This window comes from Schistocerca cancellata, chromosome 9, assembly GCF_023864275.1.
Source record: "Schistocerca cancellata isolate TAMUIC-IGC-003103 chromosome 9, iqSchCanc2.1, whole genome shotgun sequence".
In the NCBI taxonomy this organism is placed as follows: domain Eukaryota; kingdom Metazoa; phylum Arthropoda; class Insecta; order Orthoptera; family Acrididae; genus Schistocerca; species Schistocerca cancellata.
The window spans coordinates 413,702,486-413,718,031 of NC_064634.1; positions in this window are offsets into that span (position 1 = coordinate 413,702,486).

Sequence of the window (15,546 nt, forward strand, 5' to 3'; positions counted from 1 at the left end):
GGACAATGCGTTTCCGCCTCTTGGACCCTCGAGAGTACCTGCTGGTGCTCCCTTTGGCATTCTTCCCTCAGCTCTTGGAAATTCCTAAGTAGCCGTTCTTCGCTTTCTTTAGATTCGGCATCGCCCCTCCGCTTGCTCTGTTCTAAGGCTTGCAGATGATCATCGATTTGTTCAAATGTACGGCCTAATTCTTTCATAATATCACTTTTTATCTCACTTGCCAGATTGTTTATTCTTTGTGAGATATCATCGGACACTCTCTGCATCGACTTGTCGACTTTGTTTGTCTGCTGGATTAGTTTTTCGTCTATTTGTTCGCCTAGCTCGCGGATCGATTTTTCGGATGATTCTTTTTGTTCTCGGAACGATTTTTCTGATTTCTGCGTCATTTGTTCGAACGATTTTTCTGATTTCTGCGTCATTTGTTCCCCTAGCTCGCGGATCGATTTCTCTTTGTTTTCTTTATTTTGTTGCAATAAGGCTTTCATGAGTTCTGCTAAATCAATTTGGTTAGTTGGAGACAAATTAATTTCTGGCTCTGCTGTGAGCCCGTTCGTGCTGTTTTGCATTTCGTCTGAAGTATTCCCCATTGCATTTTCGGAACCGCCCGATGCGTTAATATTGGAAATCAAATTATCCCCTTGGTCCATGTTGCTTAAGTTGTTGGACTGCTTACTTTTAGCTTGGTCACGTGTTTGCATTAGTGCAATTTACACTCAGTACACAACACACTAATCATAATAAATGTGTCCCCCAAAAATTACGACAGTCACACGAAAGATACCCAACCTAGTACACACTTTTTCACACGCAAAACAAATTTTTATCTTTGATCGAAACAGTGGAATTTACAAGCGAGAATAAAAAACACACAGACATATAAAACACACAAATATAAAAAACAAATCAAGACAAACAATGCAACGCCGATCAACAACGCCGTGAATCTTTTGAAAGTCTGCTCGGAAACAATGCAGAAGTTGTTTGAGCACTGTAGGGAAAAAAAATTAAGATTATAACACGCTCGCAATCTAACATTTCAGAGATTCCAGAGTCTAGCGGAATCACAGAACAGGGTCGCCATGTGTAATGTTGTAACTTTAATTTGGTATGCTGATATCGGTGCTAATTGACAATGAAAGTGGGTTAAAAGCCGTGATCTGTCTGGGGACGTTAACCATGGATTACTGGGCAACTGTTTCATCAGATATTTAGTCTAGGTTTACCAAGCAGACTAACATTAATGATAATCTTTTAATAGTCATACAAAACCGGTAATATATATATAAAAAGGATAATTTAAATAAAAGAAAGAAATCAGTTTATATTTGGAAATTTATTTTAAGATTGTTCATTGAAATTTCAGCGTATTATACGTGAGTTATAACTGAGCTGGTGCCTTATTTACGATTAAAAAAAGTGTGAGATTGTAATTTTACGGAACACATAAAATATGGAGCCAAGATTGGGAGACACTGCATTCATAAAATAACACACGAAGAACATTGAAACATAAGCAAGAAGAAATTAACCACAACCAACAGATTCAGTTCTTACCCAAAGAAATTACGTTCATACCACAATCCTGTCCGTCATGTAATTACCACACACTGGTATACTAAATTCATATTAACTCTTTGTGAAATCTTCGCAAAAAGAATAGCTGAGGGCTACTTTGATGATTACACCACATGCTTCACGTGGTCAACTTGGTTTACACAAAGCGTACAACTCCACAATAATTTTGATAATTAAAATAAATTAGATCGAAAACCAATTGACGAAAGAAAAACCTTGAACTGGTTACTAACGTCTTACTATTAACCTGATGGGTCAAACAGTTATATAAGCACATGGTAGTGGTCTCGCAAAGTACACCCCACGTGGGCTGAACATAAAGAAAAGTTGCTATATTGAAAATATAGTCAAGACGAGACGTTATAATCACACAAGCATTCGCATTTAAGATTGATCTTAGTTAGAGTTACTGATCAACACGTAGTTCCACTTTAGTCACAAAGTAGTAACAAAGCAACTACCGGAAAATAATCTGAACTTCACACGAGAATTATACTGCGCTGCAATTTAAGATAACATCGGATATTTTAGACCTAAACCCGAAATAAAGGTGATTAAATTTTCAGTTAGGCTGAACTTAAGAAATCCATTGTCCTACGGACTTAACAGACACGCGCTTAGCCGGAGATCTTACCACTTCAGACGCTCGCCACGGCCACACTGCAACTGCCCTACTGCCGAGCGTGCTTCCTGAGGGTGGCTCACAAAGACCAACGGAAGTGGCCAGAGGGGCAGCTTCCTATACCAACATGACAACGGATGGACAGGACCATACTAAGGATAGAAACCTCTTTGCTTTTAGGAAGCGTAGCTACCTGTTCCGACGTTGGTCCTACTGTTCTCTAGCAGACAGCCTTGTCTGCTACCCTCAAACATGCAACTAGAAATACATATGCACATTCATCCTCTCACACAAAAGGGAAGGGGGATGACAGTATCTTATCATATACAGTATATAAAAGAAAGCGGATTTAGGTTCCGTATGAGACTGTGTGACATGAATTACATATAAGAATTACATATAAACTGTGCTTTAAAGTGTAGTAGTGTGACAGATCGTTCTTGTTTATGTGTAAAAGTAACACGTTCCACTGCTCAGTCTCCTCCCAGATAGTCAGAAACGCCACAGTACATTTAGAAGAGGAATTTATTCCATAAATGGCAACAGATTTAAGAAATTAAACATGAAAGGAATCCAACAGAGGCCTTTCACAAGCACTGGCCTTAGGAAAAAAAATGTAATTAATAATATGTGGGAGGAACTAGTGGAATGTAAGTTCATGGGCGAGAAAGTAGGATTGACAATGTGTAAGGCAAACTCACACTTCTACTAGCCTACAGTTGACCTTGTTCAGCGAATAAGATTGACTGGGACTGTGATATACCAAACAGTTGTTTCACTACATCAGCAGCTTTAACGTCAGCCAACTCCAGCTTACATGGTTCGTTAATGGATCTCTTAGATGCTTTCTTACTGATTTACGCAGTACTCCTCCTGCTGTCACATTGCAATCCCCAAGTCAGAGACGCGGTATTTCAGATTTTACAAAGACGAACTTGAGAAATTTACCACATAAATAGCCGTTAAGGATACTACGCGCATTCGAAAATGTTCGTCAGTTGAACTCGACCTCCAATCAAGTAGCTGAAGGCTGCTAGACACTTCAGACCAAAACAAGCATACACGACGAATCGCACTAGTGTCTAATCAGAATTGTGCGTTTCGAACAGGTGAACTACACTAAGTGTTTGTGGCAAGCAGGAAGACCGCCTATCATGAGCGTCACCCTAACTCTGGCGGCATAGTATCGCAACCGCGTTCGAGTACAGCACCACATCCACCTTCGTGGATAATAATTTTATGGAAATGATGTGAAAATACCGTGATATGAAGTGAATTTCGTAAAAAACTGACGTCATAAACCTCTAGAAACCTATAAACGATACGTGTCAGACAGAATTTATGTTGTTTTTGTGTCCAAAGTAATAATTCACTTCTTAAACTTCGTGATCGTAGTGTCTGGAACTTGCTAGGTAAATACATGTTTACAGACTGCTTGACAGCATTAAATCAGCAGCATGTTCTGATTGTATGCGTTCTGCACTTCCTCCTTGTGCGCGTATGTTCGATTCTCAGGAAAGACGAAAAATGGTCAACTGGTTCAAAAATTGCACTGTTCGTGAGAAACGTGAAGGGAACGTTCAGCTTCCAAGTTTTTGTGGTTTTGGGTCTTTGGTGGAAATCCGTATATGTTAACGTGATAGTTCAATGACTAGTACTACCGTAGTCAGAACTACAGGTGTTCTGCGATTAGAAGTTACGGTAGATATGTACAACATATTTATGAAGTTTTTCTAGTTGATGTACACAACCAACCACAGAATTGTTGGTGCAGTGTGCACCAATATGCTAATTTTTCAAGAACTGTAGTCAATTTCAAACAGTTTGCTGACTTAGAAATCCATTGAAAAGTCTGATGTCATTATAATTTGCGTAAGACATATCAAACCAATGAGTAACGACACTTCAGTGAGGTCCTTAGATGAGATTTGACTCATTCTGCTACCTGTCTCAGACGTGATTTTTCTATAGTTTAGTGTTGGTATTCAACTAAATAAAGATCCACAAGCCTCTGAATTGCTCCGTAATTGACTGAATCGAGGTTATAGTCACGTCCTAACAGACAGATGCAATTAGGATCTTGACTGCTCGTCAAACAACAATGAAAATTTTACATTATGTCTGCCATATAAGTCCTTCACAACCTTACACTGTCATCAAAAACAGGTCCCACCTCCCATCAAACGATTACGATCACGAAAACCTTTCACAGCTCCAGCGGCATAGTTCTCTGATTTTTTTCCCTTTATTGTCTTTCATTCCCCTGCCCCATGGGGGCAGAGTTGGGCTGGCAGCAACACTTCTCTGATTTCGTAAAGTACAGCTTTTATTGTAAAACGATACTAATTAAAGGATGGGTTCTACATTTTGCGTGACGTATTAGAAATGTGATCAGTGGCATCAGCAACATTCTCTTCTTGTGTAACACAGAACTGTCTGTGTAATGTATACTGATATTAGAAATTCGATCTGCTGTGATCAGCTACCCGTACATGCCAGGTTTGATTACTGAGGTGATACCAGACACTGGCTTCAGGCCACTGGACACCTGTTAGCCGACCTACATGTGGTTCACACAATGTAGTCTATTTATAGATAACCGACGCTTTCCCCCTCATGTAAAAAGAGCATTCTGGAGGCTATTAGCTGCATATTATGTATGTCAAATGGTTCAGGACTCTACCGGTGACAGCAGTTCAGTTTGTTGTGGTGAAACGCATAGAAACATCCTGGTTTCCCGTCATGTGTATGCCGTGCTTTGATGGCTTCCATTCGATGTGTAACTAAGTATAGGCATCTTTCGTTCTCAATTCATGTTACGACCTGCCCAGTACCTATAAATCTGCATGTCTGCCAGCTCTGTAAGTGTTTGTTGTGCTAATGTTGGTAAATAGCCACCGTCAATTCCCACGCAATTTTTGTCGTGACTTTTACAAGCATAGTGCCTTAATTAATTTATTTGTTTTGTTTTCCAGAACCATTACAGAAAGGTCCGATGCTAGGAGGACGAATGTGCATCTCTAGATTTGTCAGTTTCCACGTAGAATTTGTGTGTGAGTTATAGGTTATTTTCAACTAGCACGATTTTTGACTCCCTGTCATATGTATTTTTCGTGGTCCTTGTCCTTTTAACTCAATTCATGCAGGGTGAATACTAAAATTGGGAATCAAAGCTTCTGTACTGCATTTCCCGTTAGGTTATCAAATCTGGGGTATGTGTGTGGTTTCACTATGAACGAAGCTGTCATCCCTGCAGGGTGGCACGACTTCAGAGCAACATTGCTCATAGCAGGGGTACCTTGAATAGGTTGGCCATGGACTTCTCAGTTGGTCCAGTGACCATGAACTTTGCGATTGTGGGTTAGGGAACTCTCCATTGCTAAATTATTGTTTGCTATACAGCTTGGACTTTAACTTAGGGGGATAAGTCAGAGTGTGTGTGGAAGGCTCTGTCCCTCCCATCATTTGTTTAGATAAAGACGCATTTGAAGAGATCCAAGATTAGAGTTAAGAGAAACAGTGGCCATGCACATCTGAATCAACAGCAGCTTGGGGAGAAAAATATGTCACATAGGTTAGCAGACAGTCCGAGACATGCCTGCATCCTCTGTCTCTAACATCATAGTGCCAATATTCCAGAACTTGGATTCTGACGTCATAGAGCCAGAAGTAATTGGCTCAGAGCTGCGCCTTTATACCTGAATTATGCACTGTTATAAGTCATCCAGCAGGTCGGAGCTGTATTATGACATCTAAGACTATCCTCGTATTTCAGTCTTGGGACAGCGTGCTGGAATTCTATAATGTTATAAATTGCCCAACAGATCTGATTTGGATTGTGACATCGTAGAGCCAGAGTCAGTATTTCAAGTCTTGGATTCTGTTCTCACGCAGCCAGTCTGCCCTGGTCGCCATGTTCGGTAGCCATGTTTTGTCGTTGTCTTGGATTTCTCACCAATTTTTCGTTAGGATAATAGCCCCACTTACACATAAGTGGGGAAAACGCTGCTAAAATTTGAATTTACTGCCTAAATATGATTTTCCCTCCATTTTATTCATTGGGCAATTGACCTTTGTCAGACTAGGGGAGGGTCGGGAAAAATCTATGCTATCATCGATGACGTCATTGGTGACATACTTTTTGGACCCAGTAACGGTCCAGAATACCTACCCATGGGTTTTACCAGCTTTTGGGAGCAGACATTTTGAAGGTTCAGTAGCACTCTTAGTGTGATGGTTGTTCAATTTTGGTAGTACCTTGTAGTATTCTACCTGAAAATTCAGAAGCTTCAATTTGCAGAATGTATTGTAAAATTCATTACCTCAATTCTCATGGAAACGGCTGTTTGTGACATCGTATTTGGAAAGAGCGAAGAGTGGTTTGATCTGAGCGAAGAGAACTTTGAACTTTAAGTTTTAATTAAAGTGTTTGTTGGCAAGAAAATACATCAAAATGTATAACTGTGTAAATACATCAAAATGTCATTCTGACATTTGGAAGACACGCCAGACATAAATAAAACGTAAATCATTGATTTACAATTCGCTCAGTGACTCCTCTCACCTCCTATTTCTTGAGATGCCCCTTCCAGATGTTATTGAACATTATATTTTGTTGTATCCCTCCTCTATCCCGAGATAGTCTCCACTATAACTAGAAATATATCTGCTTATTTGACCATCTTTACCTTGAATAATGTGTCATTTTATGTGTAACATTTGCCGCTCTTTTCAAATCTTAAATCAAATATTATGATTTCAATTTAGGGAACCCACTTTAGCCTCAAAATCACCTTGAAAAACACGTTTAGCGTCAGGGCTATTGGAAGCAGTACCTGACCCTCTTTGCTACCAACAAATTATATCTGAAACATTTTTCTATATGTCATGATTGTTCCAAGTTATTCCTTAAGATAGAAAGAGAGAGAGAGAGAGAGAGAGAGAGAAAAAGAGAGGGAGAGAGAGGGAGAGAGGAAGTTGAACGAAGCTGAATCACAAAAATCACGTAGCTGAATTGATATTTTAAATTTGCAAGTAAAATACAACTGTAAGGCAATTAAAGTTAATAAATTATGACTGTTTCTGTTACCATGCTGCAGATAAAGAGAGAGAATGATTCTAATTTTTATTAACTTTTGAAGTAGATATACAAGACCAATAATAACCAGAAGGCATAACTATGCAGAGATATTTTCTTTGGCATAAAAACAGCCAGCTGGCGACACATGCCCTGTATCTTGATGTCAGCCTTGAAAGTCTCCTGTTAACTTGACATTGTCAGTGTTCAGTTATATTACTACTTTACTGTGTAAACCCGTTATTGCTGTCGTAATACTAAGATGGTATTCTGAAGCAAGAATTGATGCAAAGAGCTTGGTCAGCTTGTGTAGTCTTTGAAGCTTATGGGAAATCATGTGTTTAGTTTACAGGTCAGGGAGCCAGTCACATTGTTACTGACCAAACTAGAAACTCTAGGCTGAGGTATAAATTAGTCTTTTGTGAGTTGGTCAGCGTGCAAGTGACACATGCTGAGCTGAATGGAGCCAGTGCTGTGTGTGAGGTAGTTTCTGATTTTGGGGCTATCTGTAAGCGTTTACTATCTCAAAGTTATTTAATTAAGCATTCAGGAGGCATTTCAGTTACCTGGCTAAATTCTAACTAATTTAGATAGTTAAGTTGTCTTGAACTCGGAAACTGGAATTATGTTCCGCATGCCATTGTCAATTCTTTGATTTTGAGGTCAGCAACCATGAGGGTTGGTATAGAATCTGTTTTTAGGCATTCAGTCCAACGATTAGTACAATCAACTGAGTCACTCTTCCATTCAGTTTAAGTTCTAAAATGTTTCGTGTTGTGTTATTGAACTTGGTTCACAGGATGTCTGCATATCAGGGTTAGTTGCCACATACCTTTGTGCTGCTGACGGGTCATGTGTTACTTTATTCACTTAATTTTTAAATTAATTCATTTTAAACTAATTACATGAAGTAGTCACATGAATTTGTGGTACATTATTGGGTGCTGAATATGCTATATGTATCATAATATCCACACTTAATCTCAGTAACACAACACTTAAACCATTATTTTCATAATTAATTTTTGACATGCGTATGATTTCAGTCGACACTGTCGAAACAGTTAACGAAAACGTCCTTCAAATGATTAGGGCAGGCCCACTTACCATGTCTAACACACCACTTCTTGGTTGATTTTTCCCATGCTCTGTCACACTCGTAACCTCTTCCTCTTTCTCCCTTTCTTTCCTCTTGAGGACTGTATACAGTCTCCATCATTGCACGCAGTGGAAGTCCATGCCTCCTGATCACCTCAGGTACCTGTTGTGCTTGACATCTTCTTTCTGTTTGAGTCATTATAAGTTCCCATGAAATACTGCTGAGGAAAATGGGTCTCTTTGGAAGTTTATCTTCCTTTTTTCTTGAAGTAAACTCTGGAAAATAAGTAACTTACCTGTCGAAATGGAAATGGAAATGGTAACACCGATGGTCGCATCGGTGATAGTTGTCAACCAGAGCACTCAATGTGGGTAAACTGATTTTTATACTCCCTAACAATAGCTACCTTCAAACAACAATGGTGAAATACTGATATTGAAAGTGGAACTTGAAGCTATACAAATTGAAGTCTGTGGACAACCCGTAAAGGTGACAACATGACAAAAAGAAAATCACTAGATGACTTTAGGGGAACAAACGCACAAAATATGAACACAATTTTCAAACTACAGAAAAGAGCAGTAAGAATAATAACCAAAAATACTAGTCGAGCTCATTGCAAAGCTCTGTTCAAAACACTGGGGATTTTAACTGCTCCATGTTAAAACATTTACCAGTCAGTTGTACACATCAAAAATAACTTTGGTAATTACTGCACAGACAGCTCTGTCCATCACCATGTAACAAGAGATAGACTCAACTTACATTTACCAGGGAAAAATAAACATAAAACTCAAAACGGCATTTTATACCAAGAAATAAAACTGTACAATAAATTACCAAAAGAGATTAAAGAAATTGCAAAAATACACTTATTTAAAAGGCAGCTACAAAGTACTTCTTATGCAATACATTTTATACATTGAAGGATTACTTAGATAAAACAGTAGGGGTTTGATAAAAAATGTTATACATATAAATAATAATAATAATAACAATAATAATGATTATAAAACATCCAAAATTCCACATAACACCTTCACTTTATGTTTTTTCCCCTCTTTCTTACTTTCCGGAAATACTTACCCCCAAGCTATGCATAGCACAATACTAACACCTCTTCTTCTTTCTGAGCTCAACATCGCACTCATTATGGAGGGACTCTGACTCAGTTTTTCAGGATAGCAAATGGGAAGTTGCGGTTCAGAAAAAGGGCCAGAGATCACCAATGTGTGTGTGTGTGTGTGTGTGTGTGTGTGTGTGTAATGAGTGAAGTGTTATGAAACAATGTGCCTATAGTGTGTACAGTGACTGATAGTAAGATATGAGTGAACAGTGTGGCATTACATTATTTAATATGTTATTTGTAAAAAAAGTATCGTATAGCAGGAGTAAATCTAATGACTGTCTCTAACTAGATATTTGTGTACACGAATTAGCTTATTTTAAATTGGTCTAAACTTGTAAATACCAGGTGATCAAAAGGTCAATATAAATTTGAAAACTGAATAAATCTCGGAATAATGTAAATAGAGAGGTACAAATTGACACACACGCTTGGAATGACATGGAGTTTTATTAGAACCAAAAAATACAAACGTTAAAAAAATGTCCGACAGATGGCGCTTCATCTGATCAGAATAGCAATAATTAGCATAACAAAGTAAGACAAAGCAAAGATGATGTTCTTTACAGGAAATACTCAATATGTCCACCATCGTTCCTCAACAATAGCTGTAGTCGAGGAATAATGTTGTGAACAGCACTGTAAAGCATGTCCAGAATTATGGTGAGGCATTGGCGTCGCATGTTGTCTTTCAGTATCCCTAGAGATGTCGATCACGATACACTTGCGACTTCAGGTAACCCCAAAGCCAATAATCGCACGGACTGAAGTCTGGGGACCTGGGAGTCCAAGCACGTCGGAAGTGGCGGCTGAGCACACGATCATCACCAAACGACGCGCGCAAGAGATCTTTCACGCGTCTAGCGATACGGGGGCTTTTTTGGTTCTAATAAAACCCCATGTCATCCCAAGCATGTGTTCAATTTTTACCTCTCTGTCTACATTATTCCGTGGTTAATTAAGTTTTCAAATTTATACTGACTTTTTGATCACCCGATACTTTGACATGTCTTATATCCTTGTAAAAAGAGATCTACAGTCGAATAAAGCTAATACTACTACCAGAACTACTTACGTCATCGTCGCGACTGCTCAAGGGTTAAACAAGGCATCAAATAACAAAGTGTGCCGATCGTGAACCACCTACGAGCCACGACCTCATCCAGGGCAGCTGACGGTAAAGTGCTGTATGGAGGGCATCAAGTAATAAAGAATGTTCCTGTCGAGTAAGCATTCTTGACTCGACCCGCATTGTGATCTGTAAAGCCATCCTACAGCTTCCTGCAAACGTAGCTCTTCAGCCACCTATGGGGCAGTTATACATGGCTGCACTACAGCAAACCCTTTTGTCTCCTTATCGACCTGCGATACGGAGTTGTCTCAGAATAACATATTCCTACAAGTACGTTCTGGAAGTAATGCTACGCACATTTTGAGAGTCATTTACAGCAGGTTACGTTTGCCCCGGAACATTCGGAATGGAGCCCTGGTCTCTCCAGCCAGCCGAAGAGAGCTCGGCGGCAGTAAGACTGGGACGGCGGCGCCTCCAGATGAAGGAGGCTGGCGCGGCAATTATAGGCAATAATTAGGGATAATTAGCGGGGAGGCGAGCGTATCGCTAATGAAGGCGCGGCGTTTGGCTCTCGAGCAGCGCGGTAATTGGTCGCCCCTGGAGTGGGCGATGGGCGATCCCAGGGCAGTCCCCTCCGGCCCTTTTGTGCCGCTGGCGAGGGATTTCCTGCGGCCGGCAGCCAGGCAGCCAGCGCAGCGGGCTCTGCCGACACGGGAAGCCTGCCCCGAGCACACACTCTGGGGCCCACAGAACACGGCGTAAGCTGCGCCACAATGGCAAGCAGACGTCCGAGTGCCGCAGTCGAGACCGGCGCTACATGAGGCTCAAAGGGCTCCTTCCAGGCCGCTGCAAGGGACGGAACATATTACTAACGGCACGGGCAGCCTAAACATTATTACCATCACGCTGTAGTAGAAACAAGTAGGTGCAACGAAGGAAGGTGACGTAAAAGGAAGTTATACTAGTGGTGGCAAACAGCCGCTTGCCTGCAAGCAACTTGCAAAAAAGAGAAATTTGTAATGAAATAAAGTTTCATTCTCGAAATACGTTATTATTCTCGCTTGCAGTGTCTATATGAAATACACTCCTGGAAATGGAAAAAAGAACACATTGACACCGGTGTGTCAGACCCACCATACTTGCTCCGGACACTGCGAGAGGGCTGTACAAGCAATGATCACACGCACGGCACAGCGGACACACCAGGAACCACGGTGTTGGCCGTCAAATGGCGCTAGCTGCGCAGCATTTGTGCACCGCCGCCGTCAGTGTCAGCCAGTTTGCCGTGGCATACGGAGCTCCATCGCAGTCTTTAACACTGGTAGCATGCCGCGACAGCGTGGACGTGAACCGTATGTGCAGTTGACGGACTTTGAGCGAGGGCGTACAGTGGGCATGCGGGAGGCCGGGTGGACGTACCGCCGAATTGCTCAACACGTGGGGCGTGAGGTCTCCACAGTACATCGATGTTGTCGCCAGTGGTCGGCGGAAGGTGCACGTGCCCGTCGACCTGGGACCGGACCGCAGCGACGCACGGATGCACGCCAAGACCGTAGGATCCTACGCAGTGCCGTAGGGGACCGCACCGCCACTTCCCAGCAAATTAGGGACACTGTTGCTCCTGGGGTATCGGCGAGGACCATTCGCAACCGTCTCCATGAAGCTGGGCTACGGTCCCGCACACCGTTAGGCCGTCTTCCGCTCACGCCCCAACATCGTGCAGCCCGCCTCCAGTGGTGTCGCGACAGGCGTGAATGGAGGGACGAATGGAGACGTGTCGTCTTCAGCGATGAGAGTCGCTTCTGCCTTGGTGGCAATGATGGTCGTATGCGTGTTTGGCGCCGTGCAGGTGAGCGCCACGATCAGGACTGCATACGACCGAGGCACACAGGGCCAACACCCGGCATCATGGTGTGGGGAGCGATCTCCTACACTGGCCGTACACCACTGGTGATCGTCGAGGGGACACTGAATAGTGCACGGTACGTCCAAACCGTCATCGAACCCATCGTTCTACCATTCCTAGACCGGCAAGGGAACTTGCTGTTCCAACAGGACAATGCACGTCTGCATGTATCCCGTGCCACCCAACGTGCTCTAGAAGGTGTAAGTCAACTACCCTGGCCAGCAAGATCTCCAGATCTGTCCCCCATTGAGCATGTTTGGGACTGGATGAAGCGTCGTCTCACGCGGTCTGCACGTCCAGCACGAACGCTGGTCCAACTGAGGCGCCAGGTGGAAATGGCATGGCAAGCCGTTCCACAGGACTACATCCAGCATCTCTACGATCGTCTCCATGGGAGAATAGCAGCCTGCATTGCTGCGAAAGGTGGATATACACTGTACTAGTGCCGACATTGTGCATGCTCTGTTGCCTGTGTCTATGTGCCTGTGGTTCTGTCAGTGTGATCATGTGATGTATCTGACCCCAGGAATGTGTCAATAAAGTTTCCCCTTCCTGGGACAATGAATTCACGGTGTTCTTATTTCAATTTCCAGGAGTGTAGTTGAAAACACAATTAGGGTAAGAACATTGAAGGCATAGTGTACAGGTCCATACAGGCACTCCCAGTGCAAAGAAACGAGATATTGCAATTTTCCATGGGATATTTTAGAGCCGGCCGGTGTAGCCGAGCGGTTCTAGGCGCTACAGTCTGGAACCGCGCGACCGCTACGGTCGCAGGTTCGAATCCTGCCTCTGGCATGGATGTGTGTGATGTCCTTAGGTTAGTTAGATTCAAGAAGTTCTAAGTTCTAGGGGACTGATGACCTTAGAAGTTAAGTCCCATAGTGCTCAGAGCCATTTGAATCATTTTTGATATTTTAGAAATCTGGACTTCTTAAGATGTTATTTTAACGGTTTTTTGACTATTTTAAAAGTGTGAAAACGACATTTGTTCGAAATTGCTTGAAGCGCTGCTGAAGATATATCGTACCACTTCCCAAAATGTGCATTCAGATTTCTTCCGTCAGAGATAGCATCACAAACCAACCACTGGGTAGCCCTATACACAAAGCTAACGTATCTGCCACTCACACATTTGTCTTTTGTCCTACACTTTTTTCTGTTAGTCACCGAGTGCGCAACCTGACAGTCCATTACATTTTGTCCCATATTGTCTCACCAAAGTCGTATTATCATAAACTGACGACTGAATCACCTGATGTATGTTGTCATAGTACTGAAGCGACATTTGGTAGTAGATTCATCAGCTATGTGTATCTTACAACTTCGTTTCATTTAAACCGAAATATCGACTGTTATAGAGGAAGATTTAATTTGGTTTCGAAGAGCTCTACTGCCTGTTTTAGAACAGATACCGTGTTCGTGTTTTGAAAATTGGTCTTGTTGACATTCTGAAAACGAACCACCGTTTTATTGTTACACAGAAGAGGGGTACTACACGCTACAGTTTAACAAAATGTTGAAAATCTAGCACAAAAAATTAAACAAATAAAACCTAGAAAATATGTGGTTGATTGTACAAGAGAACAATACAGCCCCATGAATGCACAGATAGTGTTATGAACACTTGTAAAATGTGTGGATTCAGGATAATCGTTTGAATTTGGTTAAAGTAACAAGTGACAGAAAAAGGGTAGTTTCCTGTAAATCACTTTCTTTTTCGCGCTCCTTCTGGCATGACGACCGTTATAAAATGGTGACGTTATAGTTTTGTATTTCTTAAATTAATAACGGAGTCTTAACAGAAATGGTGTTTTTATTCATTTTGGGAATGATTTCTTCTCCTGACATTGACTTTTAAATATTGTTACCGTTTTTGTGACAGTGAGTGACTGTTTACGCTGAGTGGTGCCAATACGGTGTTAATACCACTACAGTAGGCTGAATGTATATCGCTTTGTCGATTATACAACCTGCATTCATTGTAAATTTATTACACCAAATCCGATGTCTTATAAAGAATAATTGCATTGCAAAGCCCATGCAGGCGTCGATATTCTGAATCACAGTCACGCATGACCCTGTTAGTAGCTAATTCGTGACCAATGATTACGCGGACTTTTTTCCCTGGACTGTTCTGAGTGGCCCAGTGACACAAAAGGACAATCTGACGCGTATTGCAACAACAATAACAACTGCAAATATGAAAAAGATGAGTTTAATTTATGAAAGCTTCGATATGGTGAGAAGAACACCATATTTTCTGTCAAAATCAATGAGACAACACAAAACATCATCACTCAATTGCAGAGCGCAGGCTTCCTTTGAGAGTAACTCATTCTGCCCTAGATATTATTGAAGTGGCTGCTGTATTGCAGAACAAAGAAAGACCCTGCCATTGAAACCTACCAGAGCTGCAAGCTTTCTCGCGGAAAGTGATTTACCATTCAATCTTGTATGCACAAGCGGTCCCAATCGTCCAACTACTAAACCAATTACGAAACAATGATATGCAATACCAGTGGACGTCACGCAATGAAAGTGTATGCTACGCCCAGCGCCCTGCCATTTTCACGATGCCAGATACTGTTTCTGGTTGCAGATGTCTGATCACATAGTAGCGTTTCGTTATTGGCACATAGGAATGATTGTGGTTCTTTTAACCTATCACCCATGAATCAAACACGCTGACACCAGCCACACCAGCCGAAAGAAACTGTCCTCGAGCAGAGAACGAAACAGGCGTTAGTGATTGTATGCACGATTAAGAAGTTCCACAAATTTTTGGACACAGTTTGCTTTAATTAAACCCAAAAACCGCTGGTCCAAATTACAGTGTCTGACAAAGAGCCCAGATCATAGCAACTGCCTTCAAACAATTATGTATGTCAAACAACATAAAACATGTTTTAGTTCACCATAGCATCAATCCTCGGTGGTGATGCGGACATTAAATCAGCAGATGCTGCAAGCAGTGGGAACCGCCGTCACCACAGCAGCGACATTCACACATTTTATGAGCATGTTCGGGACCACATTTATCCAGGACAGCAGCACAGTGGGAGA